A 15,114-nucleotide genomic window follows, 5' to 3' on the forward strand; every position below is an offset into this window, starting at 1 on the left:
ACTGGATTAGAACCACTGCACAAAATGGTGGCATTTATCGGCTGGCTGAAAGATCAGCAAGGAACTCAACCACAAAGCCACCACCCTCTTTGTTTCAGCTCCAAGGCCTGCCCCTCTCTCGTCTCCATTCATAAGCCTGTGATTTTAAGAGGCTGAAAAGACAGGCAGCGATTGCTGCCGCCCCAGGGGTTTCTAGAACCAGCAAGTGTTGGGGATGGGTGGCAATGTGTACATGGGAGGACTTGGCTTTATGTTCCTGGATTGCTCCGAAAAAGGCATAGGAGTTCCCACAAAGTGAGCAGAACATAGGTAGAAGCATGGCTTCCAGGACCCAAGCCAGTGACTGGTGGGAGCTGCAGCTGGGATAGCAGGAGCGGAATGGCTAATTAAAAACCAAACAACTCAATGTGATTTTCCTATTTGCTGAAGCATCTTGTGGTTATTACAACAGTGTTTTTTTGGCCCAGCAGGCAGCAGGAAACTTGGATGGAAGGGAGCAAGCCATCTGGGTTTCAGTGAACACACTCTCACAAGGCCGTGCTGGAGAAAGTGGGGGGGGGGGAGGCTTTTTTCTCCCCCACAGAAGTCGCAAAGGTGCTTCATTTAGCAGCAGAGGAAGAGCTGAGCCGCTTTGGAGGCACAACGCAAGAGATCAGCATAATAAGGAAGGATGGGGAGACAAGTTCAGTTCAGTCCACGTTTTAAATGCAGAGCAACCTAATTCACGCTCCCTGAAACAATACGCAACCCCAAGCACAGCTGCCCTTTGAAATTTGCACTTCCAAATATTGCGCGGCATCTGTCCAACTAAAAAAAGTGCACATATTTTTAAAAAACACATATATTAGTGAAAATGACCAGCAAGCATGTGTTACACAGGGGAATGTGCTTAAGAAGGGTGCTAAAATGCTGATGATTTTCATGAGGACTTAAAAATGTGAAAATATGAAAATTAAGATTAGGAAAAAGAAAAGAAAAGGAGATAAAATGAAACTGACAGATCTGTCCATTCCCTGTCCATTCACCAAGGAGGAAGAGGTGGGAATTTTAAGCATGAGTTAGGAGTCCTGACAGGGGCCAATATTACAAGGATCCCAACTGTATACCAGCCTTTTTTGGAGCATGATGGAACAGGCACTCCAGGCTGCTACAGACAAAGCTACAAGCAGGCCTGTGAGTTTTGCAGCCACACAAGACGAAGCTGGAAGACAAAGGGCTCTTTGAAGCTCTGACACTGAACAGGTACACTGAACTGGAATGGGGACCCCAGACCCAAAGGCTGAATGTGGCTGCCTCATTCCTTCCTACCTGGCCTCTGAGACTTTTCACAAGTCTGTGCCCCTCACAAACTCTTTGTCCAGTGCTTTCACCTAGCTCAGCTGCAACATATGATGATGATGATTTAAGGCTAAGCAGTGCTTTTCTTCTAGAAAAATGGTCTGATCCTCACCATGAGGTTGATACAGTAAATGCCACACTTTAAACCAGTGCTTTTACTTCTAGGGGGGGAAAGTGCCATTACTGCGTACCCTTGAATACCCCCAGAAAAAAGCACTGAGGATAAGGCGGAAACCCTATACAAATCTGGGATTCCCTAAGACAGCTGGATGACTGTACGCCTCCTTCCAGCAACTCCTGCAGCCAAGCTGGTGACAAACATATACCTCTGCTTTCCTTTGCACCACATCAGCAAGGCAGAGAATGGAAGTCTTATCACGTGGGCAGCCCAGGATCTCCAGACACGCTGCCCAGGCTTGTGCCCCGGGGAGGTCACTTCAGTGCTGCTAATGCGGCGATTTGACTTCACCGCCAGAGGCACACTCCATTGTCTCTTGAGAGTCGAGACAGACGGATGCCAAGAACACCACTCAGAATTCTACTCCTTGTGCCCAATAGTCCCTAATCCCAGGTAAAGTGATCACGGGATCACAGCTGAACTTGCCAACGCAGCATGTAGTAATGAGGGGCTAGTTTCTGCTTCCACCCTCAATTCATTTACTCTTGAGTTCTGGGACAGTCCCCCCAACATGCTGTTATTTATCGTTTCCTGGCTTATTAAAGAGATTTTATACCCCACCAGGGCAGAGTATGGCATAAAATAAATTAGGGTTGCCTTATTTTGGGGCAAAGCTGTTGAGCTTTTTTCAGTTTTGCCCAAAGCTGCTGAGCTGCCATACGTCCAGAAATTCCCAGAAAAATTTGTCTATTTCCACCCAGGCACTGCTTCCGCCTGTAGCATTCCAGATATATCTGGGAAATTCCTGACGTACGGCAGTCCTTATGGATCTGCCAACATATACCATATTTTTCGCTCTATAGGACACACTTTCCCCCCTCCAACATTAATGGGAAATGTGTGTGCGTCCTATGGAGCGAATGCAGGCTCCTTGGCTTCAGCGATAGCAACGCGAAGCCTCCGAAGCGCAGAGGGAGCGCTCCCAGTCCCACCAGGAGATGCTGGGGACTGAACCTGATGCCTTCTGCATGCTAAGCAGTTGTTCTACCACTGAGCTATGGCCCTAGCTCACAATTTTGCTGTCAGGATAAAATGGAGAAGGTGGAGGCTGAAGTGTGTATGCTCTGTGGAGGAAAGGTGGGATGGAAGTATAAGAAGGAATAAAGTATGTAAACTAGCCTCTAAGTGAATAAACTACAGTATATTTTTAACTTACTCTCCTAATAATTTGTATATAAATTATAAAAGTGCTGTATAAACTTTGTTAAATAAAAAAAGAGGAAATGTTCAGACTTTCAAACAGTATGTTATGCCTGAGCCTTCATTGCTGAAACTCCCAACAGCATTTTCATGCCCACAAACACCTGATGAAGGAACCATTGTGACATAACCCATTCAAGCAGAGTGAAGGGGCAACAGGCTGTCAACAGTGGCAGTAGTTGGGGGCTCCCATCTATTAAAAAGCCACAGAAAGTCTTTTCCTACTGCCTGAGGAATTAATCCCTTCTTTAACGTTCATAATTGCTGGATCGATTTAACAGGACTGGAGCTAACATTTGCTTGGATTTGGCACCATTGATAGGGAACTGCCTGCTGCGTCCTCCGCTTTGAAGTCACCCTGGTCTTTGGGCCTCCAGCACCTTCTTCAGCATGTCCAACCCATCTAAGAGGTGTATGATACTGGTGTTCCACTGGGTTAGGAAGAAGCCCCTGACAGAGAAGCCGTGCTCTACCATCTCGGCCATACCTTCTGCCTCTGCACCGGCTTGCAACACTCCTCACATTTCACCCTACTTCACGAGGAGCAAGACACAACCCGCTCCGCTCAGGAGGTCCAGCAGGTGCAAGGTGCTGCGATTGCCGAATCTCATTGACCCCAAGTTTTTAAGATCTGTCATGGGCAGCGTTGGCCGGAAGAGAGCCCGCAGACGTGGTGGCAAGCAAAAGAAGACTCCAGCGGGAACAGGAAAAGGGGTGAGGGCTAGGCTAGAGGCAAGAAGGCTCCAAAGCTATTTGCGGGGTGGGATTGCTTTGGAAGATGCCTTCTCACAATCTCTACCCTTGAACCACGTAAGGACATAAGAAGTGCCTGCTGGATGAGGCCACTTTGGCCTGTCTAGTCCAGCATCCTGTTCTCACAGTGGCCAACCAGAGGCCTGTGGAAACAAGAGCATTCTGTATTCCCTTCCTGCATCTTCCAGCAACTACTGTTCACAAACGTTACTGCCACTGACTGTGGAGGTAGAGCATAGCCATCGTGCCAAGTGGCCATTGATAGCCTTTCCTGCATAAAACCATCCAGGTTGGTGGCTGTCACAGCTTTCTGTGGGATTGAGCTTCCAGAGGGGTAGCTGAGCATGCCTGCTGCAGGAAAAACAGGCATTAAAAGCACATTTCTCCCAAAGAATCCTGGGAATTGCAGTTTGTAAAGGGTGCTACAAATAATCATCATCATCATCATCATCATCATCCAGCAGTATTTAAATTCTATGGAATAAATAAAAATCATATGAGTGCCCAACTATTAAAAGCACAGGGCTCCATCCCCTGAAGCCAAGATGGCCTTCTGCACATGCCCAGAGGCTGCCTGTTCTTCTCACTCTTGCCCAGGCCATATATTAGCAGCTGTTTGGAGGCCAATAGGAACTGCTGCCGCTGCAGCAATGGTGGAGGCACCAGCAGAATGCCTTTATGAGCAGCTGCCTGGAGCAGGCTTAGCACGGCTGCACTCCAGCCAGAGCCCATTCCAGACCTCCAGCTGGAAGCTGTGCAACAGCACCTAAAGGTCTGCACTGGAGGCAGTCTGCATTCAGCAGAAGCGCTCGATCTGTTGCAAAGTCATGTAGAGCAACCGAGGAAGCTGCAGCCCAGCTGTTGCAAGGCTTGTCAAAAGTGGGGAGCAGGAGCCAAGGCTTCTGTGGGCAGGGCTGCAGAGGGGTCAGAGAGAATTGGAAGCCCCACGCTGACCCCAGGAAAGGGGATAATAAGATGTGACGTACAATTCCTTGTGAGGCATTTTCTTGTCTGTGTCATGGTGTTCCTCTTATTTACCTATTCCCTGGGCCGGAATAGGTAAATAAGAGAAACTCTGGGCATGCAGAGGATGTGTAGCTCCACACCTGGCGTCTAGGACTAGATGGTGAGCCTTTGAAGGGACCCTACTAGACAGGCTTGCCATAATTCAAAAAGTGAAAATCCGCACACAAGTTTTTGATCTATTTTAAAGAAAATTCACCATAACCTGCACTTCCTACATGGGTTGCCATATGCCTGGATTCTCCCAGACATTGCGGTGATTTTCACCTGGACACTGTTTCCGATGGGCAAATCCTAGCTATGTCCAGGAAATTCTGGACCTATGGCCAACCCTATGCCTAAGACCTGAAAATACAAAAAAGAAATTATTCACTGCTTCAATTGCTTTTTTTTAAAATAGAAAGTGCAGAGCACAACTTCTCCTGGAATCCATGGCCTTGGACCTGGAAGGTGTCCCCACCCAATTCCTCAAGAGTGAAGAACCACTGAAGGGTTTCTGTCGTGAGAGAGAGGTTCTCTTCGCATGCTCAGATGACCTCTTTTTAGATGACTTCTGCCCCTATTCCTGGACTGGAAGGCTCTGGGGAGAAAACCTGTTCCCGCAGAGCCTTGGCTGTAGTTAGGTCAGCAGGTCAGATGCAGAAGGCGACCTGGGTGGTGGTATCTTGATCGGGTTCAGACTCAGCCCCCGCCGCCCGGCTCCGCTGGTTAATTAGTTGCCCTCTGTGCTGGGCTTAGCATCCTCTCAGTGCAACCAATTACTGCTGGGATAATTAAATTTAATGCAGCAGTTTGTTATCTAAATGTCTCTAATTGCATCTAAGTGGCAAAGAAATGGGTTTTGGTGCAGCCGCTGCCTGGAGAACTGAGTCCGTAACCCCCCCCCCCAAAACACACACACTAACTCTTTGGAGAAGTACCCTCACTGGACTCTTAGGTGGGAGGCTGGTTCAGGCTAGGGCTGCGGGGGCAGGGAATGGTTTGGATGTGGGTGCCACACAGCAGTGGAGGGGGGAGGGTAACATTATTATTAATTGATTAATTGGCTTTATATTCCACCACGTTCCTCCAACAAGCTTGAGGTTGTGTCCATGGTCCCACTGTTGTAAACAAAAATTGCCCTTTCCCCTTATAGAGTCCTTACATAGGTTCCCTATTGGTAGGAGAGAATAACAGAGGCCAACCAGAGAATACTGAGAAGCAAAGCAGCTAGTAAGCCTGATCTTTATTGATCTGTTGCAACAGGGTGCTCCCCTTACCCGCAGGAGAGAGGAGGGACCCAGAAAAATGGCATGCAAGGACTTTTGAAATTCCCATCGTGTAGATCAAGACCACCCCCAGAAACATCATACATACATCACAGAAGGGGTGTAACCTAAGACCACCCCTCAGATACATCACACCTACATCACAGAAAAGGCACAGGAAATTTGTTTTAAATTTGAATATTGGTTTTCTCCTGTTGTTGTTTATCTCCTGTCTGGCAGGTTACTTGATTGGATTACCTGGGGAGCCTGGCCATTCTTTTGTAGTGATAAATACTTAGTTCCTGAGCCAAGTCACAGGCTCACACCCTATTCATATCTTAAATGTGTCCTTAGGGCAGGATTTGTGAGGAAAGAGACAATGGGGAGGTTTCCCACTTTGACCTAGCAGAGAAAACATTTAGGAATCAAAAAGGTTCCAGGTTGGCCTTCCTGTGCTGATCTATATATGTGCTTGGTTGGTACACGTATGAACATTACAATATATCTAAGACCATAAAATTCCTATCACACCACAACCTCATTTTATCCCCACAACAACCCTTTGAGGTTTGGTGTGCATTTACCACTAAGGTACTGTCCCTTCCTAAATATGAATGTAAGAGGCCCAAACAACTTGCCATGTGCTTGAAACAAATGTGCTTTAATTGGCTGCTTCCACTTTGGAGAAGTAATGGTGCTTCCCATCCAGAATATTGCCTATTTTGCCCCTGAAGGTGCTTTTTCCTATCAACAGCACCTCCGGGGACTAAAGGAACCTTGTTGTTTAGTCGTTTAGTGGTGTCCGCCTCTTTGTGACCCCCTGGACCAGAGCACGCCAGGCCCTCCTGTCTTCCACTGCCTCCCACAGTTTGGTCAGATTCATGCAGGTAGCTTCGAGAACACTGTCCCACCATCTCGTCCTCTGTCGCCCCCTTCTCCTTGTGCCCTCCATCTTTCCCAGGATCAGGGTCTTTTCCAGGGAGTCTTCTCTTCTCATGAGGTGGCCAAAGTACTGGAGTCTCAGCTTCAGGATCTGTCCTTTTAGTGAGCACTCAGGGCTGATTTCCTTAAGGGTGGACAGGGTTTGATCTTCTTGCAGTCCATGGGCCTCTCCAGAGTCTCCTCCAGCACCAGAATTCAAAAGCATCAATTCTTCGGCGATCAGCCTTCTTTATGGTCCAGCTCTCACTTCCATACATCACTACTGGGAAAACCATGGCTTTAACCTAGGAGCAGAAAAGTGGTTCAGAAGCCTGATATGGGTTGGGAGCATGTTCCAGATCAGGGCCTCATGGCTATTTTTTCTCCAGAACAAAAGGGAGCATGCAAAGAATGCTTCCAACTAAGATGTGAGTGACAAACATCATATAAATTTTAGCCACAGACTTACCCAGTACGGCCTGATCCTGCCTTCATCAACCTGTTTTTCCTGGCAGACATTTCAGTCTACATTTCCCATCATTCTCTGCCAGCTCTGTTGTACTAGATCACAGTAGTCCAAACACTGGTGACTTCAAGGTTGGGTTACTGCCATGTAGTAGAATGCTGCAGCAAAATTGATGACAAGAGTGAGACCCAGTCAATATATAACTCCACTGTTCAGAGATCTGCACCAGCTGCCTATCTGTTACAGGGCCAAATTAAAGGTTTTACCATTATCATATAAACCCCTGACAGGCCTCAACAGGTTGGGGCCAGCTGACTTGAAGGATCGTCTTAGTTCATATATACCAACTTGAGTACTTTGATCTGTGCAACTGGCACTTTTTTCAAGTGCCACATGACGTTTGATTCAAGAACTGACCCTTTCAGTGTAGCAGAACCAACGTATCCAAAACTTGCCACCAACTGAAACCAGTCAGGCGCCTTCACTGTATTGCTTTCAGCACCTTCTAAAAAGCATTTTTATTCAGGCAAGCCTATCCAGACATGTAATCTTATGATGTATATTTGTTTTAAAACTGCTGGTTTTATTTATATTTGGATTAAATTCTTGCGTCAATTTTCCAATGGTTGATTTTACTTTTATTTTTTTAATGTGCACTGCTGAGAGTTTTTTGTTGATTAAGTGGCAATTATTGTAAAATAAAATAATAAAGCAGTGGATTCAATGCTAGACCACAAAAGGAGTTCAGGGTTGCCAGGCCCTGAATTCTGGTTGGAGTCCTGTGTCTTTTTAACAGCCAAAGGGCAAGCAGAAATCCGACAGGTGAGAATTTCTCCAAGTCAGGTAGAGGGGTTCATCTACTGGGGGAAAAACACTCACCCACTTATTCACTTAGAACCATAGAACTTTCAAACTGCTCATTAGCACCCGGCGAAAACGTTCCTCTTTAGCCAGGTCTTTGGCTGACTGACATCCAATGCCCCTTTAAAATGTGTTGGGGTGGTACTGGGTTGCTCTTGCTTTTATTTTTATTGTGTATTTTATGTTTTTATATTGTGATATTATCTTGTGAACCAATGAGCCCTGCAAGTGCAGGGCGGTATAAAAATTCAATAAATAATAATAATAAAAAATGTGTGAGCAGGGATTATTGTTTTGTTTGTGTTCTTATTTTTATTATGTATTTCATGTTTGTGTGTGTGTGTGTGTGTGTGTTGTGATTGTATGTTGTGAACCGCCCTGAGATCTACAGATGAAGGGTAGCCTACAAATTCAAGAAATAATAATAATTATTATTATTTCTGCTAAAGGGACATCTATTCTGCCAGGGGGTGGGGAAGTCAGATTCCATAGTGTCTGTGTCAAAATGAGCTGCTGACAATCCCAGTGGAGTTTAATGCTCCTTACTCTATCCCAGAGAAAACTCTTGTAGCGACAAGCAGACACGGAACCTGGTGTTTCATAAGAACATAAGAAGAGCCTGCTGGATCAGGCCAAGGGCCCATCCAGCCCACCAACCAGATGCCCTGATGGGAAACCTGCAAGCAGAATCTGAGCTCCACAGCTCTCCCCCACCCATTGTCAGATTCCCAACAACTGACATTCAGAGGCACATTAACTCCAATAGAGGAGGTAGAACAAAGCCATTGTGTATCTGGTGGCCACTGACAGCCTAATCCACTTCCTCTGTGAATTTGTCTCACCCTCTTTTAAAGCTGTCCACTTTGGTGGTCACCGGTCCCTTTTGTGGGAGCAAATTCCACAGTTTAACGGTGCTCTTTGTGAAGAAGTGCTCTCTTTTGTCTGTCCTGCATCTCCATGGACTGCAGGGGAAGAAATAGCAGTCATTGTGCCTTTGAGAGCAAGGTGACCGTGGGATTCTGCAGCCGTGTGTGTGTGTGTGTGTGTGTGTGTGTGTGTGTGTGTCCGGTATAGAAAGCGGGCCTGGAAGAATCTGCAGGATAGAAACACCTGCCCCAAGCCCTTGCCCTGCATGCTCATTTCTCCAAAAATAAGCATTTTAGGATCTTAGTCATGATTGCACATTAAAATTCCCTGTCTAGTCACAAAGACACCTTGAAGAGGCAGGAAAAAACCCAATGTCTTCACCACTCTTAAATTGCCATATTGACTGTGAGGCTGTTAAAAGGTTGTTAAGGCTAACTGTTAAGTGATCTTGTATATGCAGATTGTGCATGGGGTGTATGGAGTGTAAAGGGAAGGGGTAGTACCTCTGGTGGGGGACACATTGTGCTCCTTTTGGGGTAGTTTGTCTTTTGGGGTAGTTTGTTCACCTTTGGTCCCCAACCTGCACTCTGCTCTCACCTGGGGCTCCTAGAAGCTGTTGGCATGAGACAGCGGCCACACCCCAGGAAACGGCTTCAACTGGCCAGCTAAACCAGGCAAGGAGAGCTGATGGGTCTTAAACCATTGGTGAGTTAGGGACTTCCCCTGTGTGTGAAGGCAGATTGGATGGAACAAACAAGACCGAGTCCAAAGGTCAAGAAGGTGGTTTCTGCATGTTTTGTAGAGGGAAGTGAGGGGCAGATTGGGCTTGTTCACCTGGGAAGGGAGCCCATCTAGGAGAAGGAAAGCTCTGATCCTAAACCTCTGCTGCCTTGTGGGATATCTTTGGGAGAAGAAAATGCTCAGGAGTAAACCCTTCACAAATCCAAAGTCCCTAAGGCGGTTGGATGACACCTTGTATACCTCCTTCTGGCAACTCTTGCACCCAGGCTGGTGCCAAATGTATTGTTCCTCCTTCCTTTGGACAACATCAGTGAGGCCAAAGGGGGTGTGTGGTGGTCTTGTTGTCTGGGCAGCTCAGGACCTCCATTCACACTTCCCAGGCTTGTGCCTTGAGGTGATCAGTTTGGTGCAGCGAACACAGCGGTTTGAGTTTGACTTCGCCCTATTGTCTCTCAGGATAGACGGATGCCAACAGCATTTGCAGATTGACACACACACACACACACCGTGGGGGGGGGATGCCCCTCATCTCAATATCTGCAGAAATGGGGAAGGAGAGTGGCACCCCAGCAGAAGGTTGGCAGAACCACTAGCTTCTGAGCATCACAGTTGCTATGGCAACTGCATCAGAAATAGTCTGTCAATCCCCATCCAAGTTTGCCTCAGGGCTGGTGGACCACATTACTCAAATGGGAGGTAGGGCTCTCCATGCTCAGTGGAAAAGCTTAGCTACTGCCAACCCCCCTCATGTAGGGAGTCCCTTGACATGTGTGGCAGAGGCTCCTGGGAACACCTACCTGCTGCCGTGGAAATTCTCCATTTCATTGGGATGGCAAGAGGAGGATCCCATGTCAGGGAAAATGCACAGGCCACCTCTAAAAAGTGGGAAACAGTCTACTCTCAGAATAAGACACCCACTGGGCCCTTCTGCCTCAGAGAAAATCGGAAGAGTCATGGAGAAGTTGCCAAAAAAATAATGAATGAATGAATGAATGAGGGGACAGGAGAAGGTTGCTGAAGCAGTCGTGGCAGAACATTCGAAGAGCTCCCTTGTCATATGAAAGGCGCATCAAGTCAGAAGCTGAGCATTGTATCACCCCCCCCATTTCCCCCCACTTTTCTTTCTTCTATCATGGAATGCAAGGCAGCATATGTGTGCTTGCAAAACAGTCTCCCATCCAGACACTGACCAAATTTACACCTGCTTAGCTTCGACACATTGGTTGCAGGCCTTTAGGGCACTGGTCTTCAAGCTTTTTTCTCTGGGCCACACTTTCAGAATAAAAATGTGCTCGGGCCTTGAGAATTTTATCCCTTGATGCTCTGGCTCTCAGTCTCACTTGATGCTGTTCCTTTCATCTTGAAAATATTTCTACCCGTATTCTGCAATTTATATATAGATATATGGATAGATAGATAGATGATAGATAGATAGATATAGATAGATAGATATAGATAGATATAGATAGATAGATACTATGCTGTTCTATATTACACAGAAATGTTTAAATGATTCTTTGCTTGTCCTTTATTCTTCCTGCTACACTCGCTATCCTCTGCTACCACACCAGGGTGGCATGCCGCAACCTTGGAGAACCACTGCTTTGGGGTCTGAATGGGGTTGGAGGAACTTGGGTCTTCCTGAGCCAGCAGCACCTCTGCACATGCATGAATATTTGGCAGAATAATGCTTGCTTTTGTAAAATACAAAAAAAAAAAAAAAAAAGATTCTGGAGTGCAGGAAGCTGCCTTATATAGACTCAGAACATGAGTCTATCTAGAGTGGTGTTACTTACACTGGTTGGCAGCAGCTTACTAGAGTTTCAGACGGGACACTGGAGATGCTGGGGGTTGCACCAGGAACCTTCTGCATGCAAAGCAGAGGTTCAATTGCAAAACTACAGCCTGGCTTCCCATTGGGAACAGAAGAGCAGAAGCAAAGAACTTCTCTGAAGTTTCTCCATAGGTAGCATCCCCACAAAAGGAGTTCGGGAAATGTGCTTATATTTCCTCCACACACTTCTAAGCAACCTTTCAAGACTGCACAGGCTTCTCAAGGCAGCTTGCATTAAATAAGGACAACTTCACAATACGCAGAGAGCTCTGCAAGTGTTGTAAAAATCTAGCTCCAAAATTCTTTGCTCTTTCACAGTTTGTTAATATTAGACTGTTTAGCACATTTCTGGTTGAAGAAGCTGGGCTATTTTCATTGGCTGCCAGATGGGTGAAACCTGGAAGGGCTGTTATTATTAGGTACAAATTGAGTACACACCAGGGACTGGAACGCCTTGCGAGAAAAATAGACGAACACACACAAACCTCCAAGAGGAGTACAGTTAGAGGATACAGAATATCAAGCCAGGGAAGCGGGAAGCATCTCAATATTGTTCACTCCTCCTGCCCTCCAAAGCGACTGAACAATTCTCAGAGCTGGTGGTTGTAGGATCTAAAGAGAAGCGCCAGAACTCAATGGCAGAGCAGCTGCTTTGCATGCAGAAGGTCCCCAATAGCTGGCGTAGGAACTGGCAATGACCCAGATCCACCCAGTGGCCTGGCTCTTCTTCCCCTTCCCTCTCTTCTGCACTGGAGGACTCCAGAGCTTCGGTGAAAGCTTAGCCAGTCCTGGAGACAACACAGAGAGCTCCATAACTTGAACTTGTTTCAGAGCTCAGAAGGCCAGCAGCTTCCATTTGAGCTTGTTGTGAATTCCTGCTGGAGGTCCATGCTTGGTGGCACAGCGTCCTCTTTGCCTGGAGAAGGTCCAGGGTTCAATCCTTACCATCTCGTGTGGGTCTGGGAGAAACCCTTGCCTGAAACCTGAGAGCTGCTGCCAGTCAGGGTGGACCAGTGGCCTGGTTCAGGATAAGGCTGTTTCCTGCATTCTCGCCATCTTCCTACCGGATTCTCAAGGATGCTGCTCCAGGGCCAGCCCTCAACCTCAACCTTCAGGCCTCGGTTTGGGTTTTGGGGGCAGAATTTGATGATGAGTCTCTGGATGGAGTGTTGGAAGCTTCTGGAGGTCTGGACCCTTCAGGAGCAATGCTGACGCTTTGTCCTTTTTGTCTTGTTTGCTGCCTTTCTGCTTCTGGACTTGACCTGCTTTGGCTGCAAGACCCCCCACCCCACCCGCCCAGTCCGTTTGGGCCAAAGTCGTATGCAGGGGCCTCTAGCACACAAAGACTAAATTAGGCAGTGCACTTCTTTCTGAGTCCCTGTGCTGCTCTCCCCTCCTCTGCTGAGGCTGCTGCCTCGTGGCTGTGCTGAGAACGTCAGCAATAAGCACCTGGATAGAACCACAAGGGTCCTCGCTGAGCTGTTATTTGGGGGGACAGGTGGCTACTGAGAACAGGGCTTCCTTCAGTCAATTGCATCATCTCTCAATTGGATTTCAAAGAAAGCTCCCCTCCCCCCTTCTGTCCATGCCTGGTGTGCCCTGCGCAATGTAGGCCTCCCTGTTAGGACGCTTTGATCTGTGCATGTTGGAGTGAGGGGTCTGGTGCCCGTGGGTCACCTTGGCAGGTGTAGAGTCCAGCTCCGTGAAGCTGGGAGCTTGTTATTGCTCACTTGTTGTTTGTGGTGGTCTGGCAAGGGCCAACATTGATGCTGAAATCCAGCATCGCATGAGCTCTGCAACTGCGGCTTTCTCCCAATTGAAGTGCAGAGTGTTTGAGGACCAGGACATTCGCAGGGAAACCAAAATGCTTGTTTACAAGCTATTGTACTACCAACCTTACTGTATGCTTGTGAAACATGGACCACTTATCAACGCCATCTCCAACTCCTCCAAAGATTCCATCAACGGTGTCTCCAAAAAATTTTACACATCGTTTGGGAAAACAGGTGAACTAATATCAGTGTACTGGAAGAAGCAAAGATCACCAGTGTTGAAGCAATGATTCTTCAACATCAACTTCGTTGGACTGGTCATGCTGTGCAGATGCCTGATGATTGTTTTCCAAAGCAACTACTCTATTCCAAACTTAAAAATGTAAAGCGTAATGCTGGTGGTCAACAAAAGAGGTTTAAAGACTGTATCAAGGCAAATCTAAAAAAAAGTAGTATAAACACCAACAACTGGGAAACATTGGCCTGCGAGCGCTCCAGTTGGAGAACAGCCTTGACCAAAGGTGTCATGGGCTTTGAAGACACTCGAACTCAGGACACAAGGGAGAAACGTGCCAAGAGGAAGGCACGCCTGGCAAATTCACACTGTGATCAACTTCTGCCCGGGAACCAATGTCCCCACTGCAGAAGGACGTGGGGGTCCAGAATTGGCCTCCACAGTCACTTACGGACTCATTGTTAAAACCGTGTTTATGGAAGACAATCTTACTCGGCTACGAGTGATCGCCAAAGAAGAAGAAAGAAGAAGGTGGTAACTGGGAGCAGGGCTTCCTTCAATGCACATTCAGTTGATCTCTTCAAACTGGTGCAAGGGGATGTGTGGGGCAGGGGTGCCTACTTGAATAAAATATTAGGGTGGGGCAGGTAAGGCCTGCTCCACATAAGCAATCACAAGATGCAGCACATGCATGCCATATGAATGGCAGTGCCCCTCAACCTGGGAGGGGGCAGTCCCCTCAAATATTTTATTGTAGGGACCAAAAGGACCTTGGCCCCTAGGACATGGCTCCTATGGTGTTGGTTAAGACCTGCAGCTCAGCAGTAGAGCTTTTGCTTTGCATGCAGAAGGTCCCAGGTTTGATTTTTAATAGCATCTCCAGGCAGGCCTGGAGAGACTCCCATGTCATTTTTTAAAAAAATCTTATTAATTTTTCACAAAAATATATTTACATATTTTGACATAAACCGTAAATTGCTTTATTTGTTGACTTATCACCCTCCCCTTCTGTGGTTTCCATATTTACCCTTAAATGCTGCATATTCTGCCTGTACTATTCAATATATCCAATTTAACCTATTTGAATTAGAGAGACTCCTGTCTCAAACCCTGAAAGGCTGCTGCCAGTCAGTGCAGGAAACACTGAACTAGAGGGGCCTATGGGCTTGGAATGAAGGCAGCTTCCTGTCCCAGGAAGTGCCCTTGTAGCAGTGGGTAGTTGGCAGATCCTGGGGCCTGGGCTGCCCCCAAAACTGCCTGCCTGCAATCCTTTCCCTATCCTGGCCCCCTTGCTCTTGAGAATCAGGGGCCACTCCTTCCGCCCTCTGGGGCTCCCCCTTCCCCAATGCACATAGGCCAGTCCATGCATGTGCAGAGTGTGCACCCGGCTCCCTGCTCTTCCCCCACCCCACACCATTCGCCCGGTGCAACAGACCATGTGCTCGCTGGGAGAGGACTCAGCCCTCAATTCCTGGTTGCCATGGAAACGCCATTAGAAATTGCATTAAAAAGAAATGAAACCGGGAGCTCCTTGGCTGGGCACGAAAGGAGATCAGGGAAAGAGCATCTGTGCGTGCATGTGCTGAGGGACCTGGGAGCCCCTTTCGCTTGGGCTGATGCAAGAACAGAGGGAGGGAGGGATGCAATGCTTCTGCCCCCCTGCTCCTAGACAGGACCA

General features: G+C 47.4%; 1 long non-coding RNA gene across 1 annotated transcript; it reads left to right on the forward strand.

The window, feature by feature from the left end:
- The first annotated feature begins 2,224 nt into the window (after positions 1-2,224).
- LOC310836138 lies at positions 2,225-5,290 on the forward strand. The gene is made up of 2 exons (XR_014559881.1): positions 2,225-3,430; positions 4,893-5,290. It is a non-coding gene; the product is annotated as an uncharacterized lncRNA (long non-coding RNA).
- The last annotated feature ends 9,824 nt before the right edge of the window (positions 5,291-15,114 follow it).

This window comes from Podarcis gaigeae (assembly GCF_964106915.1).
Source record: "Podarcis gaigeae genome assembly, chromosome: Z".
NCBI classification, from domain to species: domain Eukaryota; kingdom Metazoa; phylum Chordata; class Lepidosauria; order Squamata; family Lacertidae; genus Podarcis; species Podarcis gaigeae.